This window comes from Protopterus annectens, chromosome 13.part0 (assembly GCF_019279795.1).
Source record: "Protopterus annectens isolate FY-2018-M chromosome 13.part0, PAN1.0, whole genome shotgun sequence".
In the NCBI taxonomy this organism is placed as follows: domain Eukaryota; kingdom Metazoa; phylum Chordata; order Ceratodontiformes; family Protopteridae; genus Protopterus; species Protopterus annectens.
The window spans coordinates 119,845,035-119,862,125 of NC_056747.1; the positions used below are offsets into that span (position 1 = coordinate 119,845,035).

The 17,091-nt window shown below is 37.7% G+C and overlaps 1 protein-coding gene across 3 annotated transcripts in view; it reads right to left on the bottom strand.

Moving 5' to 3' along the window:
• The window catches only part of POLR2D (RNA polymerase II subunit D), a 118,231-nt gene extending 116,452 nt beyond the window's left edge, over positions 1–1,779 (bottom strand). The window contains exon 1 of one of the 3 annotated variants that reach the window (XM_044090701.1): positions 1,600–1,779. The gene's annotated coding sequence lies outside the window, so the exon portion shown is untranslated. Of the gene's footprint in view, positions 1–1,587 lie in introns of all 3 variants that reach the window. The other 2 variants (XM_044090700.1, XM_044090699.1) reach the window with 2 other exon arrangements.
• Positions 1,780–17,091: the final 15,312 nt, after the last annotated feature.

A 17,091-nucleotide genomic window follows, 5' to 3' on the forward strand; every position in this document is an offset into this window, starting at 1 on the left:
AACATAACATATCAAGGACATTAATAATAAGAAAGAAAACAATGCTCTAGCTACTCATATTATGAATACTGACCAAATTCATAATTTTAAATTTTTAGTGTTACAGGTAATAGAATCTAATGTTCGGGGAGGAGACAGAGAACCGCACTGAGGTAGCAAAACATAAATGGATCCTTTTGCTTAATGCAGAAAAGCCCCCAGGACTTAATGGTCTTCTCTTTGAAACCTTTTTTGAAGGCACGTAGGTTAAAACAAAAATTACTGTATGTATATACATATATTACTCTGTCCTATGTTTTTATAGATTGTTTAGTTGGTTTCTATGCATTATTGTTTTAGACTCAAATGTGCTTTTGCTGCACATTCTGCACCCTTCGCTTATTCTTGTTTTCATTAACAGACAGTACATATACACACACATTATATATATATATATATATATATATATATATATATATATATATATCATGCTTATACTGCATATAGTGTACAATATTAATTTGTGTAAAACAAACTATTTATACCACACCACTATAAGAAAGAAAAAAAATATGCTCCTTACTGGAAAAACACAAATTCCTTCATAAATTCACATCAATCTTGATTTCATCATAAGCACTGCAGCATAAATCAATAGACATGCAACAGAGAAACATCAGATGAAAAGTTACTCCAGGAATCCCCAAGAGAGCAACAAAAAATAGCAACTAAAAACACATGGACACCCATCTTCTAACCCAGCAACATTATCAAAGAAGTGGAAAGCTAAGATCAAAAGATGTTCACATCATAGGTGACCTATTATAAAACCTACCACTTCCACAACATGAAATCTGCTAAAACAAAATAAGAAAATGGTGGGAACCGAAGTCAAGACTTAAAGCTAAAAAATAACTTGACAACTACTTACACATCATTCCACTATATTCTTCCCTTAATAAAAGGGCACCAAAGTTATTCCTTGACCATCACTCTGCATAGCATACAAGCTTTTAACCTAAACTTATTAATTCCACAAAAAAGTTCAAACCATAGCCCTCAGCTATTTACTTCTATAATTCGGGGGGGGGGGGGCAAAAAGGAAAAATGCGCGTACTAGTAACTAAAAATAAAAACTGCCAGAAAAAAGTTGTAAAATAACATGTATATTTCTGGGGGGGAAAGTCAGTAAAATAAGTTTATATTAAACAGTAGTATAACAAACCCACAGCACACAAGTGAATGCATTCAAACTTAGCAACAGTTGCAAACGTACAGTAAATATGAAATCAGTCACACACAATTTTAACAGTCGGCACAAGTAACGCAACACAACACACCTGCACAGCTTGATAATACAAACCCTCAAAACTGCACTACCCGTTATTCATTTCAAGTCTGCCATACCAAAGAAAAGTTTACATTCTAGCAAACCACTAAAGACGATAAGTTTAATGATTTTGTCACAATTGTCCCTATAGCCGCCCCCAATAGCTTCCATGCTGTCTAAAACAGTGAAAACACTAGCAAGAGAGGAGCAGCGCAAATTCTCCACACGGGGCTGTGATTTTTTTATATATATATATATATAAATTTTTATACACACACAATTCTCCTCACTTCCTACCAGACAACGAATTCCACAAAAGTGCAGTACTATATTCCAAAGTCCGTCCTGTCTTCGTTATTTTCCAGCCTACGTTAGGGGGTTGTACCCGCCATCTTTACTTCCTGAGATCAACAAACAGCTACAACCCTCACGGGGCGACACTTCAGTGACGACAATGCGCAAAGGACGCCGTAGTTACCTTGGTCTGAACTCATATGGCTGGAAGAAAATTTCTAGTCGGTCGCAGCGTGTTGGTTAATAAAGAGTGGACAGCAACGCAGTTGCACTATATTTCTCCTGCCTACGGTAATGTCTGACACTGAGTTAATAACGAATTGTACTTAGCTCTCAACCTTCCAGCTCCATAATGAGGAACATTAGCCTTCACAATGTGGAACTAATGGACAAAATATTAATCTTATTAATAACTTCAACCAGGAAGGTTATAGGATGGTAAAAATATCTGCTAATGGATTAATACGATTTCTTTTTTACTATGGATATCAGGGTAATCTACCAGTGTAGTACCTCGCTTTGGGCATGCTGTCAGTGATATATAACTATCTCTCTCTCTCTCTCTCTGTATATATATATTCATACCTGGAAACATCAAAAATCTGGACAAGGCCCATGAAAAATAGGTACAAATCCCATGAAAAATAGGTACAAATCTGTACGCTGATTAACATCTAATTTGCATACATAATTATTTAACCCCACCCACTCCAATGGAATTGTGGGATACCAACTTTCAAACGCACACTGAAGAACAGACAACCAAAATATGGCACCAGAGCTCCCTTGCAGCCATTCCAATATTCCATTACTTGGTTATTTCACCCCGTTTACCATAAACACTAATGTGTGCATACTGCTTTACTTCTACAATGATTATTTGGATTTATTTTTACATTTTGCAGCACAATAATGCACATACACTAACAAACATCTGCTAAACAAAGCAATACTGTCTCACCATGAAAATAGACTTGGCATTAAAACTTCTCTGCCCTTGAAAGTCACATTCATTGAAACAGCATTGAAACCCACACCACATCCAAAGAAAATACATCTGGCCAGTGGTGGATAAAGAATACCTTTGAGCTGTTTTCAAATCATTGGCCCCTTGCACACAAAACAAGAAACATACATGTGTTCTTTTCTTTGATACACCTTCCTGACTTTATTAAGTTATATTCCTTGTATAATACAGCACACTTGTTAGAGCACATTTTAAATTTATTGTTTAACATTTTACCAGTAGGCTATACTGTAGACAATGAAACAAAATGCATGAACCAATAATATGACAAAACTGCCCAAAGAGGCACACTAAAATCAAAGAAGCACACTGCAACTGATTCCACAAAATAAGGTCATCTAAGCCCCAGTCCTTGTTCACCTACTCAGTCTCCTTAACTACTGCTCTTCTCCCCCACTCAGCCTTACACTCTATTCTTGCTTCCTCACTCCTGTACATCTCATATATCCATCCTTCTTCCCCCTCACTCCTTTCCCTCAACCAAATCCAAAATGCTCCTTCACCCTCACTCAGCTCTTCCCTTACAAAACAGCTGTAGTGAGACTTTGGGACAGATAAACTCTGTACGACTGAGTGTCACATTCATGTACAGTCAGTCCTATGATTTGTTTTACACAGAGAATACCTCTTTGCATCAGTTGGTTGAGCCAAAAATGGTCCCTACAGACCAGTCTTCTACTTTGACGAACAAACAAAAATACATAAAATAAAGAAAGAAATATGCCAGATGACTACCAAAAGAAATAAAATGTCTGGAACAAAAACTGATGAGAGATGAACTAAAGAGCAAGCAGATGATACAAGTAAAAGTTGTCAGAGATAGATGCCAGTTAAAAACAAAATGACTCTGTGAGAGAGGAACTAAACACTGGTAAAGCAGGTAAGATGTGTAATAATTTGACTAGTATGTGAAATTCAACAAAGTTAAAAAAACACCATCCATTGCTGTGACTGTTAACATTTAATAAAAGTTAACACATGAGGTTCATACTACTGTTTGTACCCTTACAACCTCAGCATCTTGTGTCAGCGTATCTCCATATAGAATACAGTACAGTAAGGATACCCTACAACATCTGCTGTCAAGTGAACATCAAGAGTATACTACAGTTCTGTTAGTGGAAACAGTATTTTTAAATTCTTTCCATGAATGTTATTTTGCATTGTTTGTTACTCTGTAATTGCACCTCTCAGTATGTGCAGCTACATTAAAAATCAAATAATGCAGGTTTTGTTTGCACCAACTAGATAACATTTCCTTCTTGTTTTCCACAAACCAAAAACAGAACCACTCAGTCCTTTTTACTGAAGACTGAGCAAGACAGGAAGCCCATTGTTCCTTCCCTTTCCCAGCAACTGTTATTACAACAGTCACACATAATCCTCCACTTCTCAGAAAGAAAGAATGCATATGAGATGGACATAAAATGCTGGGGGGTGGGAATCCAGACCTAACATTCAGTGGTATGTCTGTGTTTTCTGTAACTCTGATCACATGCTTATAACTAGAACCACGCCTTCATCCCAGAGCTTACTATTAGCTTACACATTGTTCTTCTAGTCTATTGCAGTTTAACAAATAAGTGAAACAGAAAAGGTACAAAAGATGACAGATAAACGGACACGAATTCAGGTAGCCCCTAATTAACAGTCACAAAACACATCTCATACATGTCAAAAGTGCCAGAAAGACTGATTACATTTTCACCCTCCACTGCCACGCCCACTAAGTGCACACTACACTAGTCATCAGACACACACACACACACACACACACACACACACACACACACGCATGCACCTTACCTGAACTTGTCCGTTCCGCTCGGCGCTCGCATATTTCCATAATAATCCATTTATAAGTGTGTCCTTCTCGCAGGCATCCAGATCCATTTAGAAAAGCAGTCATTACTTCCTTCCCGCTCGCGCGCATTCAAAAACACACTGGCAATGCATGCACAATGTACGCAAGTGCTGAATTCCGACAGGCTGATGGAGCTGACGTCATCGAGCATGCGCGGTGACATCAGCAACATGCAGGACAAAAAAATAATAAAATATGCTGGGAAAATTAGAAATGAAGGGGTGCCACTTGGGAATCGTGGCACCCCATTTTTTGACCCCAAAACTCGGCAAAAAACGGATAATTTGGGACGGTTGGGAGGTATGATATATATATATATATATATATATATATATATATATATATATATATATATATATATATATGAGTCTATATTAAATGACAGAATGTTCAGAACCACAAATACAACAACCGCGACAGTGTAAACGCCGAACAGCTGAAACAGCGAAACACGTAAACATCAAAATATGGAACGCAGAACACATTTCTGCAAACAACAGCTCCATACAGGTAAGTAAAACTTACTTAAACAAACCTCAATAAACACACTTTTGCAGGAGGGAAATACCCCCCTGCACCCTGGTGGTGCTGCGGTAGCGTTGTCGCCTCACAGCAAGATGTTGTCCCGTTCGATTCTCAGCTAGAGCGTCTTCTGTGGAGACATGCGTGAATGGGTGTACCTTCGTTGAAGGTTGTGCATTAGGGCGGGCAACTCAGCACATAAAAATCAACTGCCAATCATTAGCAGACTGGAGTTCCGTTGTGACAACCCCTAACAGGGAAAAGCTGAAAGACACAACAACCCCCCTACTTATATACACCAACTTCGAGATCGCACTACAGTGGGGAAAAATATATATTTCCTCTTCCCCACGATCACCCTGCTAGCCAAGGAAATACGTTCAGCGCTCCGTATTTCGATGTTTACATGTTTCGCTGTTTCAGCTGTTCTGCGTTTACGTGTCGCGGTTGTCGTATTCACAGTTTTGAATGTTCAGTCTTTTAATATAGACATGTGTGTGTGTGTGTGTGTGTGTGTGTGTGTGTGTGTGTGTGTGTGTATACAAAACTAAATTACTTCTATTTACCCCAAATAAATCAAAAAGCTCTCCACTCTCCTTCTCTATGTCCTCCAACAATGGGACTGTCATTTCACCCTCTCCCCACACCAAGCTCCTTGGCTTTGAAATAGACAACAACCTCCACTTTGACATCCATATACACAAAAAAATGGGTACCCTATACAGACATAAAAACATTCTGTCAGATCAGGCTCAAGTCACCCTATCCCAAACCCACCTTCTTTCCACATTAATGTATGCAGCACCAATTCTGACTCATGTTAGAAAACCTGACCTTGACAAACTTGAGTCTTGTTATAACAAAATCGCCAAGTTTGCTAATAATTCCCCCTTTAGAACCCATCATTGTATACTTCTTAGGCAACTTCAGTGGCTAGAACTCCCACAGTTATTAACCTATCACCAACTAGTCATAGCATATAACAACCTAAAACATCCTGATAAAGCTCCAGCTCTAAGGCAATTACTAACTCACTATACACCAAATAGTGCACTCCGCTCTTCCAACAAATCACTCCTGTCTATATCCTCAGCCAATAACACAGCAGGTAAAGTTCTATTTTCACATAGTATTGCTAAGAGTTGGAATAACCCCCCCCCCCGTGACTTATGCATCAAATACCACACAATTCAAAAACTCCTTTAAGGCTCATCTTATAAGTTCTTGCCTGTGTCCATGTGTTACATATTCCTAAAATATGCTACCTCCATTTTTTTCTTTCTCTTCTACTTCAGGTCCTCAGTAAGCATGGTATTGATAAATGGTATCCCTTGACATACAGTATTTTGTTGTGATCTCTGTCCTTATTTTCACAACTAACAAAATGTATATATGTAATTGTTGCTGATGAGAACATTTTCTTTTTTTACTGTTCTTTTTCACAAATACTGCTAGTATAACAAGGTTTTTTACATTATGCATAATGTCATTATTTTTGTATTAATTAAGTGGAGCTTTTCTCCCCGGGCCTCCACTGTAAATGGACCTCGTCCAGTCGGACCATCCCAGTTAACAAATGTAAAATAAATAAATTTTATATATCTATATTTATATCTATATATATACACATATATATACACATATACATATATATATATATATATATATATATATATACACACACACACACACACACACACACACACACACATTGGTTTTAAAACTTTTATCAATGCAGACATGCATATGTCTACATCATCCAGCAAAATATCCAGAATTTTGAAGATTGTCCCTGATTTTGCCTTATATTTTTGACATGTCCTCATAAAGGTTTTGATTTTTCTTTTCTGGTAAATCGTTTAGGATTTCAAGTTCATCATTATCAGGCATTACTTTCCTTTTTTATCAGAAAATTCACGTTGATGCAAAACCATTACTCTGTTCATTGTGTAAGTGAATAACTGCATATATCGTCTCAAACATTTTGCAAAACATCCACAGTTTGCTTCATATTTTTGATCTGTTCTGTGCCCCATTCATTTTGTGGTATTCTGGCAAATCATTCAGGAATGAAGTAATTAAATTACGACAGACATTTGAATGTAACATTTCATATCCCTCAAAAAATACAGGCTAAGTCAAAACACGTTAATTTATTAACTTTATACGTTTTTTAAGAACATTTAAAACCTGTACCTAATTTTGTATCTCTGTTCTCGCCTTTGTCCAGAATTCTTGTGCCAAGTGATTTTGAAAGATATGGATTCCAGTAATATTTAACAGTTGTCCCAAATTTTGGCCCTTTGTCTCCCCATTACCTGTGGTGTTGTCCAGAAGTTTTTTTTAAACACCTTTACTGAATTATCACATGTGACATAGGCAAACTTATAATTATATAAAATTAATCAAACCATATTAACTAGTTCACATTTACAAACATTACACACCACATATATTGTTCTATACAATGTAATCAGAAAAAGAACAGCAGTTATGTTAGGAACCTGGGTGGGAATTCCCAGATATGCTCAGAATTAGTCCAAAATGACAAAAAATACACTGAACCCACAGACATTGCCAACATCCTAGCTGACAGGTTCAGCAAACCCTCCCCACCAAAGGGCAAATATCTATCCCAGCAGAGTGCTGCCCCTGACATCTCAGATGCTCAGGTAAGGGCGCCCTCTCCAAAGCAAAACACAGCATCAATGGGACCTGCATCCTACATGAACTCCAAGAAGAGCTAAACCCAAACATAAAACTACTGTTCAATCTCAGCCCTACTACAGGATATGTGCTCAAAGAGTGGTGTACAGCAACAGTGGTCCCTCTCCATAAAGGTGGTGCCTCAACAGATCCTGGAAACTATTGCCCCATAAGCCTGACTAGCTTGGTCTGCAAAGCTATAGAAAGGATCATCATGGACCTCCTAAATAAAGATATTGGGGACCTACAGACACTGGATCCTACCCAGTTCGGCTTTGTTAAGGGCAGATCCTGCCTCTTAAACCTGGTCGATTTCTTTGAAACAGTCACCAAGGCCATTGATGAGGGGAAGGTGGTCCACACAGTCTACCTGGACCTCGCAAAAGCCTTTGATACAATACCCCACTTGGGCATTAAAGATAAGCTCACCAGCTTAAATATAAACCCCTATGTCACTAGATGGATTTCAAACTGGCTCAAGGACAGAACCCACATGATTAGAATTGCTGGAGCCATGTCAGACTCCAAACCAGTTACAAGTGGTGTCCCACAAGGCTCAGTCCTGGGACCTCTCTTGTTCGGTATATATTTCTCGGAGGTACAGGCCAACATGGAAGGACTGTGGCTGACCAAGTTCACAGATGACTGCAAACTGGGCGCCATGATCAACTCTCCAGCCGACACAAGCATCCTCCAAAAGGACCTCATAGAAACAGACAACTGGTGCCAGAGCCATGGCCTCAAGCTAAATGCCAAAAAGTGTATAGTCATCCCCTTTGGCAAAACAAAGTGCCACAAATTACCACATAGGTGGTAATCCATTAAGTACAGAAGAAGTAATTAGGGACCTGGGGACCCAAGTTGATAGCAATCTCTCATTTGACAACCACGTGGCCAAAGTTGTTAGAAAAACATTTTATATTGCCCACCTAATCATGAAGGGATTCACATCTAGATCACGGGAGGTCATCGTGCCTCTTTACTCATCCCTCATCAGGCCCATAATTGAGTACAATGCCCTTTTGGGATCTACCTTACCAGACACCTGCAGCAACTGGAAAGACCCCAAAAGTACCTCACCAAGAGGATCAAAGGGCTCAAACAGATGCCATATGCTGCCCGGTTAAAGAAACTCCAGCTCTACTCAGTGGCATACCGCCTGTTCAGAGGCGATCTGTGCCTGACATATAAAGCCATGTCCAACCTGGAATTGATGGACATGCTTCACCTTGCAAAATCCAAATCCCATCGAGCTACACACTCGAGAGACTTGAACCTCAGCACTGAAATAAATAGGACATGCTGGAGGGACAGATTCATAATCCAGAGGCTCCCTTCACTCTGGAATAAAATCTCAGTCCAGGTTAGGCAGAGTCCTTCAATGACTCTCTTCAAGAGGAATCTTGATGAGTGGATGGGAGATGGGTTTTACCCCGGGTATCACTTCTGTGTCACTGTTAGACAGAGGCACAGTATACTAACCTCGAAAAAGGGCATAGCAAAATAAATTTAAAATGGGTGGCGAAAGCCAAACACATTCTGGCTAGGCTTATAAATGCCCTAGGGCAGATAGCCTAATATGAACCTATGAACCTATGAACATTGTATATATTGTTCAGCTCCTGCCTTCTCTTAAACCTCTTTCATTCTCCAAAACCTTTTTTTCCGCATGTATTGTTCCCACAATTTCCTTTCTTTTATCTTTTTACAATATTCACTACTTTGAGTCTGGTTGGTTTAGACTTTGATTTCCATTTTCTAGTAATTGCATTTTTGGCAGCCACCAGAATTAAACTTAACAGGCCTTACAGTGTCTAGGCAATTCAGACTCTGTATCCCAGTTCAAAAAAATAATAAAATCCTTAGTTACACACATTTAATCGCCCAGTATTCCTGACAGAGTACGCTGTTGGAAATGTTTAAAGTCTGCCAACTGATTACACTCTGAGAACATATGCTCCCAGGTAGCTCTTTCTTCCCCAGTTACACCTCCAACATTTGCAATCTACTTGTAGAAAAAATTAGTTGGGGTCTGCTTGGGGTATAAAAGTACTTATGCAAAAACCTCCAAGGAAAAATCCTAAATGTTCTAGATTTTGTTGCATATTTGGGAGCCATACATATGTCCCATTGTTTCTTTATGAATTGCTTATCTAATCTCTCTTCCCAACGTTTTCTGACCTCCTCTGATTGATTCCTATAATTATTGTGCAATATTTTATATACCATACTATCACTTTTTAACAGCAGCTACTTTTCTAGATTCAGTTAAAAAACTGAACCAGTGCAAGTCTTTCATTTAGGACTCCCCTATCCCTTTCTCTTTGTTTTTACTCTGATATCAATCCCTGATAGGTAAGGCAATATCTAGCCCACAATCCAAATGGCTTCTTGACCTCTTCCTATTGTATTACCTTTTTCTCTCTAATTATTTGTTCCCAATACCTTGGTTCCTTTGCCAACTTCCTCCAATAAATTCCAGCACCCTATTTCCTATTCCCTGTTTCCTAATTGCAGTCATCCCTATCAGCAGAAGCTACTTTCTCCATTCTGCTGTTGGTTAATATTTAGTACACTTTGTGTTACTTTATGAATATAATATTCTGTATGACTGTTGTTATTTTCCTTAAGGACTGCTTCCAAAATCACACCTTTTTTCTTATTTCTTGAATTACTTCCCTGATTTATCATATCTTTCCACTTTGAATTGTAGCTTTCTGCTTATAGTAAAAATTAACGCCATGGAGGTTGCACAAATAGTTTAAAAACAATTTAAAATTATATCATAAAACATTGAGCGCTTTTGTCTCCCAAAAGAAACTTCATCAGAATAATTACAAACCAACCGAAAAGCATTTGCATTGGCTGCAGTTAATTAATCAATTGAACCTATTCTTTTCATATTCTTTCTCTTAATGAACCCAGGAGTATGAGACAGTGCAAAGAAAACCTCAATTTTGTTACAAACAAGACACACACATAATTTGTGTATATGCATATGTATCAAACAACATTATAATTGTAAATGATGGTTAAATAACCTATAATTTATTACCTTTTGTACTTAACACAGGCAATAGACACATTGCCATTTAAACCAGAGGGAATATTGCACCAAGTCTAAGTTGCTACTTAATTTCACTAAAAGTTTTTCCAATCCCCCCCTCTTGGGTCCAATCTAATTTTTTCAAGGACACCAAAGCAAAAATTCTGAAATCCTTGACATATGATAGAATGTTTGAATAAAGCACTGTTTTTTTTTTACTGCCAATGTTGTATATGTGTTCATATATACCTGTCTTTAGGGCATACTCAGTCTTGCCAACATAAAATGCTAAACATTCAACACAGTAAGCAAGATATTCTGATGAAGTCTCTTTTGGAAGATAAAAGCATTCGTATGGTATAATATCAAATTGTTTTTAAACCATTTGTGGACCCTCTGTGGCATTCATTTTTACTATTTTCAAGTGTTTTTGATTGAAGCTGTACATATTTTGTATCTTCCAAACTTTCTGCTTATGTTATACATAATCTAACTATGTAGTTCTAAAATATTGATTCAGATCAGGCAATTCTACACCTTCTTATTCTATTGAGAAGATCAGTGTACCTCATGTGACTTTTGCCCTCTTTCCCTCCCAGATAAAATCCTTCAACTCTTTATTATTTACCATCCACAACTTTTCCTCTGGTTGATCAAACTATGTCTGACCTGTGTGCAAAACTTGAGGGATTAGAACAGTTTTACTGCTTTTTTGCATTATCTTTGTGTGGTCTCTTTCCAAATATCCTTGGCTGCCATAACGGAATACTTTTTAATCCATATTCCTAAATATTTTTATCATGTCCCCATATATATGGGTATTGCTGAACCAATTTATATGAGGGTACATAGTTCAGAGCTATAACCTTTGTTTTATTTTCATTAATTTTATATCCTGAAAAAAATGGAAATGTCTCAGAATGTTCCACAACACTGAGATGTCCTTTTCTGGTGCCATCAGGTACAAAATAATATCTGAAATTAAAGTTGTTTCATGGATACCTTACTAATTATATCCTTAATATTCTGAGTCCTTTATTTTCTTTGCCACTGGTTCTACATGTTACACAAATAGCAAAGGGGAAAGAGGTCCCCCCTGCCTGGTTCCTCTGTTTAGGAAACCTCACAGTTTGATTTTAGCTCCAATCTCTTATGTATCCTTCTAATTATCTTATTGTGTCTGGAAATGCAAATGCATCCATTGCCTACTAATAGCATCCTAGCTTACTCTGTTGAATGCTTTCTCTGTATCAAGACCCACCAACAGTAGTATTTTCTTACATTCTGCTTCCTTCTGGATAATCATTGTTCTGTTAATGTTGTCAAATATTTGATTTCCCTTCACAAAATCACATTGATGCATATCTATCAATTTTGGCATCACCTTTGTCATTCTTTTAGCCATCATAGAAAAACACTTTATAGTCATGGTTTAAAATTGAAATGGGCCTATATGAAGCTGGATCTGATGGGTCTTTACTGTCTTGAGGTATTACAGCAACCACCCACAGCTTTTTCCAGGAGGTTGATGCCTCCCCTCCTTTTAAAATACTGTTAAACAAAACTTTCCAGATCTTTATCACTTTCTTTCTTCCCAGCTTTCAAACTTTCACCAAAATACCATCTGTTCCTGGAGCCCTTCCTGCAGATTGGTTACACATCACCATTTTTATCTCATCTCTTCCTGTATTAACTGTTAATTGTTGAACCTTATCCTCCTCTAACCATGGCATATATAAGCCTTTAATAAATATTTCCAGTTTTACTTTTTCTTGATTTCCCCATTTCTCTACTTTATACACATTTTCATAAAATTTTCAAAATATCTTTAATACCTCTACAGGATCTCTGGTTATTTTTCTTGTTATAGGTTTCCTAAGGTTGGCAACAACCCTTTCTACTTTTTGTTGCCTATGTTGTGCCAGAAGGTTTTGTGCTTTGGAGTTATTATCAAAAAACAGTTGCTTAACAGCATCCTTTCTAATCTTATGCATATTATTCAGGTACTTCCTTATTTTCTTTGGCACTCTGTAATTGCGCTTCTTCTTGTTCTGTGAGATAACCCATATTCTATAATACTTTAACCTTTGTCAGCCCCTTTAAATAATTCTTGTTACTTCTTAATCAAATATCTTTTTCTTTTATTTTCCCTATTTTTTAAAATCCACTTTCATTTTACCCACTCACTAGCTATAACTTCTGGAGTTCTTTCTGTTGTCCCTACTAACGCATGAATAATTTTAACTACACATTACTTAAATTCTTCTCTTTTACAGGTAGGTAGGGAAGCACCACTGTCTCATCTTTACTTCATTACCCTGCATTTTTATCTTAGTAATTATTGGCGCATGATCTGAAATAGTTGTTGGATGTGTGTCAGGGTTCTCAATTAAATGCACATGTTCCTCTGAAATTTAATTTCTGTCTAGTGTAGCCCAATTATTGTACCTTGGGGAATAATATGTATATTCTCTCCAAGTTCCTACTGCTGAATTCACATCCTTCATGCCAAATATTTCATAAATTTCTTCAGAAATCTACCCTTTTTTGTAATATTTTCCCTTCAATGGTGCATTCTAATTGTTGCAAATCAAATTCCAGTCCCTGCCTATAAGTAATATTCCCTGCTGAAAGCTATTTCTCTCTATTTTTAAGCTACACAATATCAGTTTCAAGTGGAATATAAATACATGTCAGTGTAATCCACCTCCCTTGCTAGTAGCCCCTTAGTACTACAAATCTACCATTGTTATCTTTTTTCCCTCTTTTATCACTATTGGAGCTCCTGCAGTAATTAATGTAAGTACTCCTCTTTTCCTTTGTCACTGATATTCTGCTGAATATCTATCCTGAAATCCTTTCTTTATCACATTCACATGCTCAGTTACTTCTAAATGTGTCTCCTCTGGCATTGCTATTTGCACTCTGCATTTTTTAATATAATTAAACATTCTTTATTTTTTGTATATACCTGTGATGTCATTCACATTCCAAGCTAATATAGAAAGTGTTGCCATTATAGTAAGAAGTCATTATTCCCATATATTATATAGCCTTTATATAGTTTTTTTCTATCATCAACATTGGAACCTATGTCACATTTACACAACATTTTGTTTTAACAAAAAACCTAAAAACAACAAACACAGCCCCAGAACACCCTCATAACATATTAACTTAATGCAAACACGTGTAACTATGTACATCTTCAAATAATGAAGCTTAGCCCTCCTAATAGAAACATTTGTCCCAAACAGACAGCTGCTAATACAGATCACAATTAACCTGAAATTCAGGTTATCCATGTTAAACTGTATGTTATTGCCTATGCTTTTGCTTGCACCAGTTGGTGTTTGTTCTTTATTATCTTTATTTTTCACCCAGATTTGAAAACAAATTTAATACTTTTAGAAAACATTGACATTTAGCCTTGAAACATAAGAGAAAAAAAATGTAGTCATTGCTGCAACCTGAAAGACAATCTAAAAATATGAAAAGAACAGTTATTGATTCATTAACTACAACCAATGAAAATTGCTTTTAGATTTATTGCTAAAGGAAAATGTTTCATTATATTCAATGTTCTCATATTTATTTGTTTCCATTTAAAACTTGTTGAAGCCAAGGGTCTTAATCCAGACATTCAGCTATGAAAAGTAAGATAAAACCTATCAACTCTACATTTATTATGATTTGTGTACTTTTGCAACCCACTCCTCACCTGCAGTGACCCAATATTACAGCCTATTACTTGAACATGCGTTTGTCTAGCCTTTCTTCTCTTTTTGCACTGTAATGACTATATTTCTTAATACTAAAAAGAAGAAAGAAAGAAAAGAGGAAGAAAAATAAAAACAAAAAATGTATCGGTTTACATTAGTAATGTTATCACACATAAGAACCACTAAAAGTACTTTATTATAAAACATGCAACTTATATTGTGAAGTTTCACAGATATACTGTTAAGAAGAGAAAATGTTTAACTTACAGTTACCTTTTTCCTTCCCCTTTCCTTCCCCTCAGTGTTCTTCCAAACATTAATGACATGAAGTGAGGCAAAGCTTTTCAGTTCTCTACAAGTTTAACAAAGTCAACAAAAGTTCAGTCTGTCCACTTTTTTATGCAGCCATATTTCACAAATGTGATTGATGCATTGAAATCTTACATTTATTCACTAATTGCTGTGTTGTTGGTCTTCTTCTTGCTCATCTCCATTTCCTAACTCTAGATTCTGGTTCAATTCCACGGTACTCAGGGTTCTTTTAGTCAATTCTTGTGTTTTTGTCCATCTCTCAAGCATTTTTCTTTAGAACAGAGGAAAAGTTTCACTGGGAAAGACTTTCTGTGTGCTGTATTATAAGAAGAATGAGAAGCAGGAATGAGACCAGTTGGCTTAATGGTTAAGGTACAAAGTACAAGGTTTGATCCTGATCTTCGACCAATGCCAATGTAGTTTGTCTCTCTTTGTGTCTCTGTGGGGTTCATCCCACCCCTGAAAAACATGCTGAGTGTTTCCATTTCAAGCTCATCAATGAATGGAGCTGTGGGCAGCAGCACATACTCTACATGATGTCCTATAAGGGAAAGAGTTGTACAGATCTACCACTTTGGGCATCTACTGTGGTGCGCAGTATCCTCAAGATAGGAGAGCATGCATCATAGACTGTGCACTATGCCAGGACTAGCCACTCGATGGCGTAAAATATGGCTCTTGGTGATTCGGTCATATTGCCATGTCACCAAAATGTGCAAGGGTAGTTACCGGTGATAAGTGGATTGAGGATCTGTCCTACTCTGACCTATGCCAGGGACCCATGCTAATGGTGAGAGGGTGTATTTGCCCCTGTTGGCCAGTGTGTGCCCACCATAAAGCCCAACAGCTCTGGATCAATAAGCTACTGGCTGGCCGGTGTCTAGTTGCCCAGCCTGGGTTACCTAGGAAAGCTCTGTTCAGCGAATGCTGGATGTAAAACCAATCAACCTGCCAAACATTAACTGATAATTGCTATACTTAATGTAGGCTCTTTGACAGGATGCTGCTTGGAAGCAAATGACATTTTGATACTGAGGAGGCTGGACATTCTATATATCTAAGAGACAAGATGGAAGGGCAGTGCAGAGAAGCCACTTGGACTGGGATTCAGAATCTACTACTCAGAAGGGAGATATGCTAGAAATGGTGTGGGAATTGTGGTCTGAGAGATGGTTCAGAAGGCAGTGAGAGGTATTATCAGAATTCGTGACAGACTCTTGGTAATCAGACTCCAGTGTAATGATAGGGCAGTATTCATAATCTTAGCCGATGCCTCACAGCAGGGTTGTGATAGTGAGGAAAGTGCATTCAGACAGCAGTTGCAGGACCTACCAGATAAAGTAGGACAACAGAAATTGTTCTTGATATTGAGTGACTTGCATGTACATATTGGGACAGACAGAGCAGGATATGAGGACTGCCTCGGTCAACAGGGGTAGGGCAACAGGAATTAAGAAGGAGAGGCCATTGTAGGCTTCTGTCTGGCAAATGGCTTGATAGTAGCCAACACATATTTCAGAAAGAGAGAGAGTCACAAGATCACATACATGAGTGGGCAACATGCAACTCAGATAGACTTCCTCATAGTAAGAAAAGGGTTGCCACAATCAGTTGCAGGTAGTGATCAGAGAAGGCTCTAAGGTCAACAGAGACCAGGTGGAAGACCTGGAAGTTGACTAGAGATAAAGTACAACAGTTCAAGGAATTACTCAGGGCTCTAGCACCCCAAGTAAAGGAGGAGAGTTGAAGAAGAATGATAGTGCCTCAAAACACCATGTGTGAGGACTATAGAACAGATATGTGGCTGAGCCAGATATGGAAATAAGGTACATAAGGAAAGCTGGTGGTGGAATACAGAAGTCCAGGAAGTCATCAAAAGAAAGAAGGAGTGCAGGAAAAAGTAGGATATAGAAAAAAACTGACCAGGCTAGGAAGGAATACTGGTTGGTTAACAAAGAAGCTAAGAAAGAAATGCACTAACAAAGAATAGGAGGCACTCTACCAACTTCTGGAAAGTGACTCAGTAGGTGGCACATAGAAACTATATCGGGTTGCAAGGGAAAGACAGAAAGATAAAGGAGATAGTCAAACACCCTTCATAAGAGATGCCAGCAACAACCTGCTTACTAATCCACAGGACATCAAAGGCAGATGGAAGGAATATTTCCAGCAGCTTCTGAATGAAACAAAATGCCACAGAAGCTGTACTGCCCCAAAAACAACCTACAATGAGAGAAGAAGAGGAGCCCACTGTAGAGGAAGTAAGGATAGCACTAAGAAAAATGAAGT